Genomic DNA, 9,761 nt, shown 5'->3' with positions numbered 1-9,761 from the left:
AATGGTGTAACAGCGGCTCAGTTTCAGGAATGGAAACCTAAACCACTAGAAGTCGAGCGAAGAGCCTTGATCTTGGAGCTGGATAAAGTCTTGATGAGTGTGAGATATATGCAGCCAAGGAGGGACGCAAATCAGTTTCTAGAGTGGGCTGCGGAGTACTTCGATTTGTTTATTTGGAGTGAGAAACCAAAATCAGATGTGTGGAAGTGTTTGGCAAGATTCTTCCCAAAATGGCGAAGTCGTTTTAAAGGTCAATGGGCACGAGAAAATTGTGAGCAGATGGAAGCTGCAAGATTCAAGAGGCTTTCTGATTTTTGGGCTACTTGGCCTGAATATAATGCTGACAATACATTGATTTTGGATACAGGACATTTCCGACACTACTTCAATATTCGGAGATGCTGTCTCATTCTACCCGAGGAAATGCCTGAACAGTACCTGGTGCAAACAGTGAGCTGCCAACTAGGTGCATGGTTGTGGACTCCATACCGAGCTCAATATGCGGATAATATATGTAGACTCGTTCCACTGACTAGCAAGAGCTTAGCTGTTTATAGGAGATTTGTAGACATTTCCAATGGTAATTTATAAATATGTAAAGAGATGACATTATTCAATGAAGAATTTAATTACTTGTTCCCACTGTACTTATCTACTATGTAATTTGAGGAATATGTTGCAGATTGTTGATTTCATTCTATTGATGACTATTTAGCTATTGACAGCTAATTAGCTACATTTGTACAGCTAATTAGCTGCATTTGGTCAGCTAATTAGCTGCATTTGTACAGCTAATTAGCTACTGATGACTATTTCGCTATAACTTATAACTTAAAACTTAACAAAAAAGACATGATTTTATTGAGAAAGAAGCACAGAAAGCAGACTGTATACAAGAAATTGATTCCAAACGAATTTATTGATCTGTTTTCGCGAAATACATGTTTGTTTTACAAGAGAACATGGTAAGTGCTACTTGTAGCTACAAATTCCATGGCATACTATTGTAAATACATTTGTACAGCTAATTAGCTGCATTTGTACAGCTAATTAGCTACTGATGACTATTTCGCTATAACTTATAACTTAAAACTTAACAAAAAAGACATGATTTTATTGAGAAAGAAGCACAGAAAGCAGACTGTATACAAGAAATTGATTCCAAACGAATTTATTGATCTGTTTTCGCGAAATACATGTTTGTTTTACAAGAGAACATGGTAAGTGCTACTTGTAGCTACAAATTCCATGGCATACTATTGTAAATACATTCATACACATTAGCACCAACAGTGTATAAACCGGGGCAGCTATTGTATTCTGACATTGGGACGTTGATGCATCTGACCAAATGAGAGTACATATACGCTGCTGGTTTGTCTTCTAACAGCCTGTACACATATTCGTAGTCATCTAGTTTTGCATAAAAAATGCCTTCGATGTAGAATGTCCCGGCAGATACAAAATTTCCCCATGCATCTACAATATTCTGCCTTGCACACTGTTTACTAACCGTGCACTTTAATATATAGAAATCAGCACCCTCTGAATTGCCTTCTTCAGCATTTACAGCGAAGTTATCCCCAACGTTCAGGACATCACTCAAAGTATCTCCAAGTCCCTCATATGTGAAGTCAGCATTCTGCCCTGTTTCTCCATCAACTGCTTCCTTATCATTCAGAGTGTGATACTCCCAATTCTGAATGTATGCTTTGTTTAGACAATATCTCCAATTTCCCTGCACACAATGGAAGCAAAAACAAGTCAATTCTCTAACCGCAATACAATGACCATCCAACCTGGAATAACCGCGAACAGCATGCAGAGATCGCAATTCGGGAATTCCTTGGCACTCCCAGGTCTTCTCCCTATTTACTTCATCTATCTTCACTTCCCAAAATTCACGTTTGATATCTCGAACTTGCGAGGAATAAACACCTGTGGCACTCGTCGACATATTTGTTCTTAAAAATTCAACTACATGTGATGCACAATTCATGTGCACACCATCTGTCTTTAGTTGTTCATGGGTAAGTGCCCGCTTTATAACAGCCCCTGCACCATCATGTTCACCTTTACCATGGCCAGACCCAAAAAAATTCCATCTCATCTCCAAACCTGTTATAGCAGGATACCTCCCCACAAAATAAAATGGACGTCGAGCCTTGAATTGTGACGCAGCTCCGTCAGACCAGACCCAATGTTGAGTAAGCTCCAAACGTTGAGCTAATAACCACTGCCAATGTAACTTAAAACAGTGTTGGACGAACAAGGTATCATGCTTCTTATCATCGGAAATAAAGAAATGAATTACTTTTTTAACATCACCTGAAACTCGAAAATATGTTATGTGCACAAAAATGGTTACCTGAACTGAACACCAATGCATAGATTGAATTTCATTCTGCTGCTTGAAAGTATAATTCTCTGCGAAATCTACTACTGAGACTACTACATCATTTGGGAAATCAGATATGCAAGTCTTAAACTGATGGGCCTGCCATGAATAAATGAAGTTGTGTTTAATGAACTTTCCTAGAGATACTACAAACAGAGACACCAAATCCCTTGGTTTAAGCATCTTCCGAACTAGATCCTTTCTTTTACATACCTTTCCTTCGAAATTGGTGTTCACTGACTCAAATAACTTCACAGAGATCAATATTTCACTACTCAATTCATTTGGACACCACCTAAATCTAGTAGGGCCACAATCTTGACATAAACCCATGACACATTTATGAATATGGAAGATAGCGTCAGATTCTCTCGGACACAATATTGAATCTAATAAATAACTCATGGAAGAGATAACGTGCTCAGATGATTTACACTCCTCTTGCGGGCTTGATCGACAGATTTGGCACCCACATGTGCAAACTGTATTAGTTAGGGATGCGCTATGGTGACGTAGTAGATTAACAGAGTCCTTCAGAAAACCCATCTGTACATGGTAAATGCAACAACATGTGTATCGATCCTTTAAGCGTCTCACAAAGTGTGGCTTAAGAGACTCGAATGTTCGTAGTTGAACTTTGATAGTTGGATGCATTCGTTTGAACCTAATAAATAAATCGACCTGCGTAATAAAGGGGAATTAGTTATTCTCGTAACTAGCTAACTATCCTAGTAGCTAATTAGCTATTCTAGTAGCTAGTTAGCTATTCTAGTAACTAGTTAGCTATTCTAGTAGCTAATTAGCTATCATGGTAGCTAATTAGTTGTCCTAGTAGCTAATTAGCTATCATGGTAGTTAATTAGCTGTCGTAGTAGCTAATTAGCTATCATGGTAGCTAATTAGCTATTCTAGTAGCTAATTAGCTATCATGGTAGCTAATTAGCTGTCGTAGTAGCTAATTAGCTATCATGGTAGCTAATTAGCTGTCCTAGTAGCTAATTGGTTGTCCTAGTAGCTAATTAGCTATCATGGTAGCTAATTAGCTGTCGTAGTAGCTAATTAGCTATCATGGTAGCTAATTAGCTATTCTAGTAGCTAATTAGCTATCATGGTAGCTAATTAGCTATTCTAGTAGCTAATTAGCTATCATGGTAGCTAATTAGCTGTCGTAGTAGCTAATTAGCTATCATGGTAGCTAATTAGCTATTCTAGTAGCTAATTAGCTATTCTAGTAGCTAATTAGCTATCATGGTAGCTAATTAGCTGTCGTAGTAGCTAATTAGCTATCATGGTAGCTAATTAGCTATTCTAGTAGCTAATTAGCTATTCTAGTAGCTAATTAGCTATTCTAGTAGCTAATTAGCTATCCTAGTAGCTAATTAGTTGTCCTAGTAGCTAATTAGCTATCATGGTGGCTAATTAGCTTGTCTACTAGCTAATTAGCTATCATGGTGGCTAATTAGCTTTCCTAGTAACTAATTAGCTATCATGGTAGCTAATTAGCTGGTCTAGTAGCTAATTAGCTATCGTGGTAGCTAATTAGCTAGTCTAGTAGCTAATTAGCTGTCCTAGTAGCTAATTAGTTGTCCTAGTAGCTAATTAGCTATCATGGTAGCTAATTAGCTTGTCTACTAGCTAATTAGCTATCATGGTGGCTAATTAGCTTTCCTAGTAACTAATTAGCTATCATGGTAGCTAATTAGCTGGTCTAGTAGCTAATTAGCTATCGTGGTAGCTAATTAGCTAGTCTAGTAGCTAATTAGCTATAATGGTGGCTAATTAGCTATCCTAACTAATTAGCTATCATGGTAGTAGCCATTGAGAGTAGCCAGTTACCTATGTAGTAGCTATCATAGTAGCTAATTAGCTATCATGGTAGCTAATTAGCTTTCCTAGTAGCTAATTAGCTGGTAATAACGAAATAGCTAACTAGCTACCATGATAGCTAACTAGCTAGCAGTACAGCTAATTATCTGGTAGTACCTAAATTAGCTATTGAGAATAGCTAATTAGCTATCCTGGTTGTAACTATTGAGAGTAGCTAGTTACCTATGTAGTAGCGATCCTAGTAGCTAACTGAGGTAAATGTAACTGATAAGCTAATTAGCTTTTCTGCTAACTGAGCTAATTAACTTTCCGAGTAGAGTCAAAACAAATGTTGAGATAAATGTAAATACCTGAGGTACATCAAGAAGATGAATGGGATGCTCCTCGTATTGATTTCTTCCAACACGTTTCCTGCATAAATCCTTTTTATTGGGTGAAACCCTACTCTCATTAGTCCAAAACATTGTGATTACATCCTTGATTTCAAATGTTATGGGTGTCATTGGCTTACATCTTGTAGTTAGCTTTAGTAGACTAGTTCCTTCACCCGAGGAAATTATACGGTTCATTGTATTGTACACTGTTTTTCTACTAACACCAATTACCTTAGATAGCTCACTAATGTTTATATCGTCAACATCACTATTAAGTAACATCATTAGACTAGACCTTTTTAAGACAAGATCATCTTCTGACCTGCTCATGGATACGAAACTATTACGAAGATTATTTACTAAAATAGATGATATGTTTGCATTAAGACCATCACAATCAACTAAGTCCTTTATCGATGGATCATTACATATTCCATAAAGTACTACCTTCTTTTCTTCATTGCTGATGTGCTTGGTTTGAACATTGAAATAGTCTACAACCTTTCTCTCTATGATGGTAGTCGCATTACTTACATTCTCATCTAAACTATCCTTACCTTTACTGAGTGTGGCTTTCGTATCCTTCAACAATTGACGATGTTTCCTTTTTTTATCTGCCCAATAGTTTCGTATGGCTTGTTGTGTCCTGATAACATCATCCCTATCCTTATGATCATTGAGGGGTAATTCTAAACACCCTTCTTCCCCTTCCATTTGGCTAGACATGTTAAAACCCTAAATTTCCAGAAAAAAAAACAAGTATTAAAGATGGCTATGGGCAACAACAATACACAAAAATATTCCACACAATACACAAGATTAGACACAACAATACACAAGATAATCAATAGACAGAAAAGTTATTGCAATCCAAGACCGAACAGTAGAGGATTTCACTCTGTTGGATCCAACAGTTGAGGAGGCGATCCAAGACCGACCAATGGCAACAACTGAGTGTAGAATGTTGCCGTTGGATGAGTGAACTCCGTCAAATCGAAATGTGGAAGCAATCCGGGACTGGACAGTAGTGGCAACTGAGTATAGAATGATGGCAATGGAGGAGAGAACCCCGTCAGATTGAACAGTTACCGATGATGCTTGAAACGCACATAGAAGGCACTTGAGAATAGAGTGGCATAGAGAAGAGAACCCCGTCAGATTGAACAGTTACCAATGATGCTTGAAACGCACAGTAGCGGCCCCTGAGTGAGAGTGGAAAAGAGAAGAGAACCCCGTCAGATTGAACAGTTACCAATGATGCTTGAAACGCACAGTAGCGGCCCCTGAGTGAGAGTGGAAAAGAGAAGAGAACCCCGTCAGATTGAATAGCTCTTCGATTATGCTTGGAACGCACAGTAGCAACCCCTGAGTGTAGAGTGGCAAAGAGAAGAGAACCCCGTCAGATTGAACAACTCTTTGATGATGCTTGGAACGCACAGCAGCGGCCCCTGAGTGTAGAGTGGCACAGATAAGAGAACCCCCTCAGATTGAACAGCTCTTTGATGATGCTTGGAACGCACAGTAATGGCCCCTGAGTGTAGAGTGGCACAGAGAAGAGAACCCCCTCAGATTGAACAGCTCTTTGATGATGCTTGGAACGCACAGTAATGGCCCCTGAGTGTAGAGTGGCACAGAGAAGAGAACCCCCTCAGATTGAACAGCTCTTTGATGATGCTTGGAATGCACAATAGTGGCCCCTGAGTGTAGAGTGTCACAGAGAAGAGAACCCCGTCAGATTGAGCAGCTCTTTGATGATGCTTGGAACGCACAGTAGCAGCCCCTCAGTGTAGAGTGGCGGCAGGTGGACTCGATAGGGTTTAGCAACAGTGGTAGCAACTAACCCACAGTACTCAACTAGAGATGGCCTACGTGATGTGGCAAAGGATCATGCATAATGGACCTAGGAATTCGATATATAATTTATGGTGCACACATCAATTTATGTTGCACATTTATGGCACTCATTTACATATGTAATTAAAACACTCTAGTATTTTCAATGGTAGTTTTTTGCATACTTAATTTATTAATGATGGCTTTTTACTAAAATGACTATTTATCAATGGTAGCTTTTTGCATAGCTAATTAGCTATGTCAAGGACATAGCTAATTGTTTCCACTCGCATGCTTTCACCCAGCTTCCAAATTCAAGCAGATGATGGCCAAAGCTTATGGCGTCCACACCTTGATCCTTTGATGTACGTGTTATGTCTAAGGCTAAAGGGTCGACATTCACCATTTCCAGGTTTCTATCCATCTGAAATATTGTGCATTGTCAGGATTGGGTTCTGGCATTGAAATCTCCTACAAGGAAGACTTCCCCTTGACAAGAATATCGGATTATGTCACCCGATAAAGATTCGTATGGAGAAGGCCCATGTGGTGTTCCTTCATCAACTATACTCGCCTCTACAACCATATTATACCGGGATCCTTTCGGGGGGAAGTAACAAACAACAATAAATATCGCATGATCCTTGCTAGTGAGGACTTTCACCCACATAAAACAGGCTTCTGGGTCTATCTTTAGTATTTCTATCCTATTATGTATCTCTCTCTGAAATAGTATAGCAACCCCTCCAAATCCTCTAGTAGTGTGTCGACGTGAGGTTTGTCTAAAGACAGATTCCCAACGAAAACCATCAACTCGTGATAGTCTTCGATTTGGACTCTGATGTGTTTCTATTAAAAAAAGTATGTCAGATACCTTCAAAATCTCCTCTAGACGGCCAAGGTGTGTCCAAAGTGCACCATTACATTTCCATAAAGTCATCCTAAGTTTATTGTCTGTCACATGGGCCACACACCATCAATTGGTGGTGTGATAATTTATTATCCCACGTCCGTCTCGGTAAAAAGCATGATTCCCCTCTTTACGAACTTGTATGACTCGCGACATACAAGTTTTACGATGCTCAATTTGCATCTTGATCAGGTCTTCATTGAGGTAGATGGGGTCCCCGCCCAATCCTCGAAGAATTGGTCTCTTTTAAGAAAATCTGAGTCCCTAAACTGAAGGACCAAAGCTCTTTTTCTAGTGGTGTCACGTTGTCGTGAAGAATTTCAGCCAGAGGCGGAAACCGGGAAACATTGGCTACATCGGCGGGGTGCAGCGTGTGTACACACCCATGTACACTTAGTGTGAATATCGAGGGCGCCTTTATGGCGCTGAAGAATAGTCAAGTCGGGGCAAACGATCCCATGTAAGGCGGGATTTGTCCCACATTGTAACGCATCCCTCTCCTTGTACTATAAAAGGAAGGGAACACCCTTTGGGAAATGGTTGCCCATTTTTTTATTAGAGGGTATACCGTTAGGTTTAGAGTTAGGTTTCTTCTTCTTCTTCTTCCCCTTCGTGTTCGCTTAGGGTTTGCTTCAGCTCATCTCCTGTGCAAGACCCCGCTCGGCGCGACGAGCCCGTGAGCTCCCCGACGGCGGCTTGGCAGCAGACAACTACTGTAACCTACCTCAACCGGCTCGAAGCCGGGAATGTATTCTTCCTCTATATGTTTATATATATACGTTTGCGTCTGTCTGTGTATATCCACGTCTCTGTTGGTGTCGGGTGTTTCCCCTTTCCTGCGTTTTCTGTGCATAAGGGCGTGAGTTGGGTCGGGTTGTGTGTGCGTGTGTGCGTGTGTGTGTGTGCGTGTGTGTGCGTGAGTCGGTGTTAAGCACGCTCTCTCTCTCTCTCCCTCTCTTCGGATGCTTTGGGTGTGCTTTTGGGATGCCCCGGAAACGGTGAAGTGCGACTTCCTACGCTCCGTCGCTCCCTAGTCCAAGACCCCCGTTGTCCCGCCTTTCTCCACGCACGCGCGTAACAATGCGACATCTTTGGTGAACCCGACGTGAAAGGCGGCAAGGGAGGATGGAGTCGGAAGACGATGAACTTGCGGAGATGGTGGCCGAAGTGGTGTTGGAGTCGGCACGAGTGGTGATGAGTTGAGAAGCAACGCAACAAGCGGTTGAGCGAGTGGTCGAAAGAGTCGGTCGTTTCAACGGGGACAAAGTCCCATCTTACTTGGAAGCCTACAACGCGGAAATGGAGGAGCGTGGCGTAGACGAGTTCTTCTGCCAGGTCATAGCTGTCCGGATGCATGAGGAAGTAAAGGAGCTCCGTGAGGCTCATAGTTCGTGGGAGGCCTTCGAAGAGGCGCTCCTGAAGGCATACGGAGGACGGCGGAAGAGCCGGGGACGGCACGACTTCGACCAGTGGGTAGCATCGGCAAAGACCCACCGGGGCGCGACCAAGGCGTTCCGAGAGTTCGAGCGACGGCTTGCTCGGCTCCGGAGCGGGAACAAGGTTTGGTGGGGGCAGACAAAGTCCTTTTGTTCGTCAGGTCAATCGACCGAACGGAACGGGAAGCCATTGGGATTGAGCTTGAAGACGATGACGGTGCGAATGGGCTTACGGAGGACTGGTCGAAGGTCGGAAGGGTGTGCCAAGGGCTGGACAACGAGCGAGCCGAGAAGGCTAAGAGGAAGGTACGCGACGGCGTGCCATCACAGCGGGAAGAGGCCGAACGGCAAAGAGAGTTGGCAAGGATCAGCGTTGGGGCGAGGATTGCGGAGGCGTACGCAGCTCTCGAGGCGATGCTCGAGGAAGACGAAAGACCGAGAAGACGGACTTGCCCCACACGACGGCGGAAGATCGGTACCACGGTACCACGGGAGAGGTGCGGAACGAAACGCCCTCTCGACTTGCGGAGATAGAACGGCCAAGGACGAGGCCGAGATACATATCGCGGAACCGGAACGTAGGGACCAGCGGTTTCGGGCGTGTCAGACCGAGATCCCGGTCATTGGAGAAGCAAGCCCAGACGGGGCTTGCGCGATCGGTAAGAAGACGAATGCCGACCACGAAGAGTCGGTGGCTACGGACATGGGCGCAAAACGGACGTGCGATTCTTTGTGTCTTCCCACACTTGCTCCCGAGACAATGGCAATCGGGCCCGAGTGCCCACGTGAGTCCCAAGCGGAGGAAGGTGGCGGCGAAAGGGCAAGAATCACCGGCGAGACGATGCGGGGAAGGAATGGACAAAAGCCCGCGGACCCGATTCCGGAGAACTCGGCATTCGGGCCCGTATGCCCATGTAAGACCGAGGAGATGGATGGCGGTACCGAGGAGTCCTGGCACGATGCCAGCGAAGATGGATGGGAAA

Source organism: Azolla caroliniana, unplaced genomic scaffold (genome assembly GCF_043228905.1).
Source record: "Azolla caroliniana isolate FFs.n. ecotype wild unplaced genomic scaffold, voAzoCaro1.0.p SCAF_14, whole genome shotgun sequence".
NCBI classification, from domain to species: domain Eukaryota; kingdom Viridiplantae; phylum Streptophyta; class Polypodiopsida; order Salviniales; family Salviniaceae; genus Azolla; species Azolla caroliniana.
The sequence above is the reverse complement of the archived record's forward strand: the minus strand, read 5'-3'. Positions refer to the sequence as shown.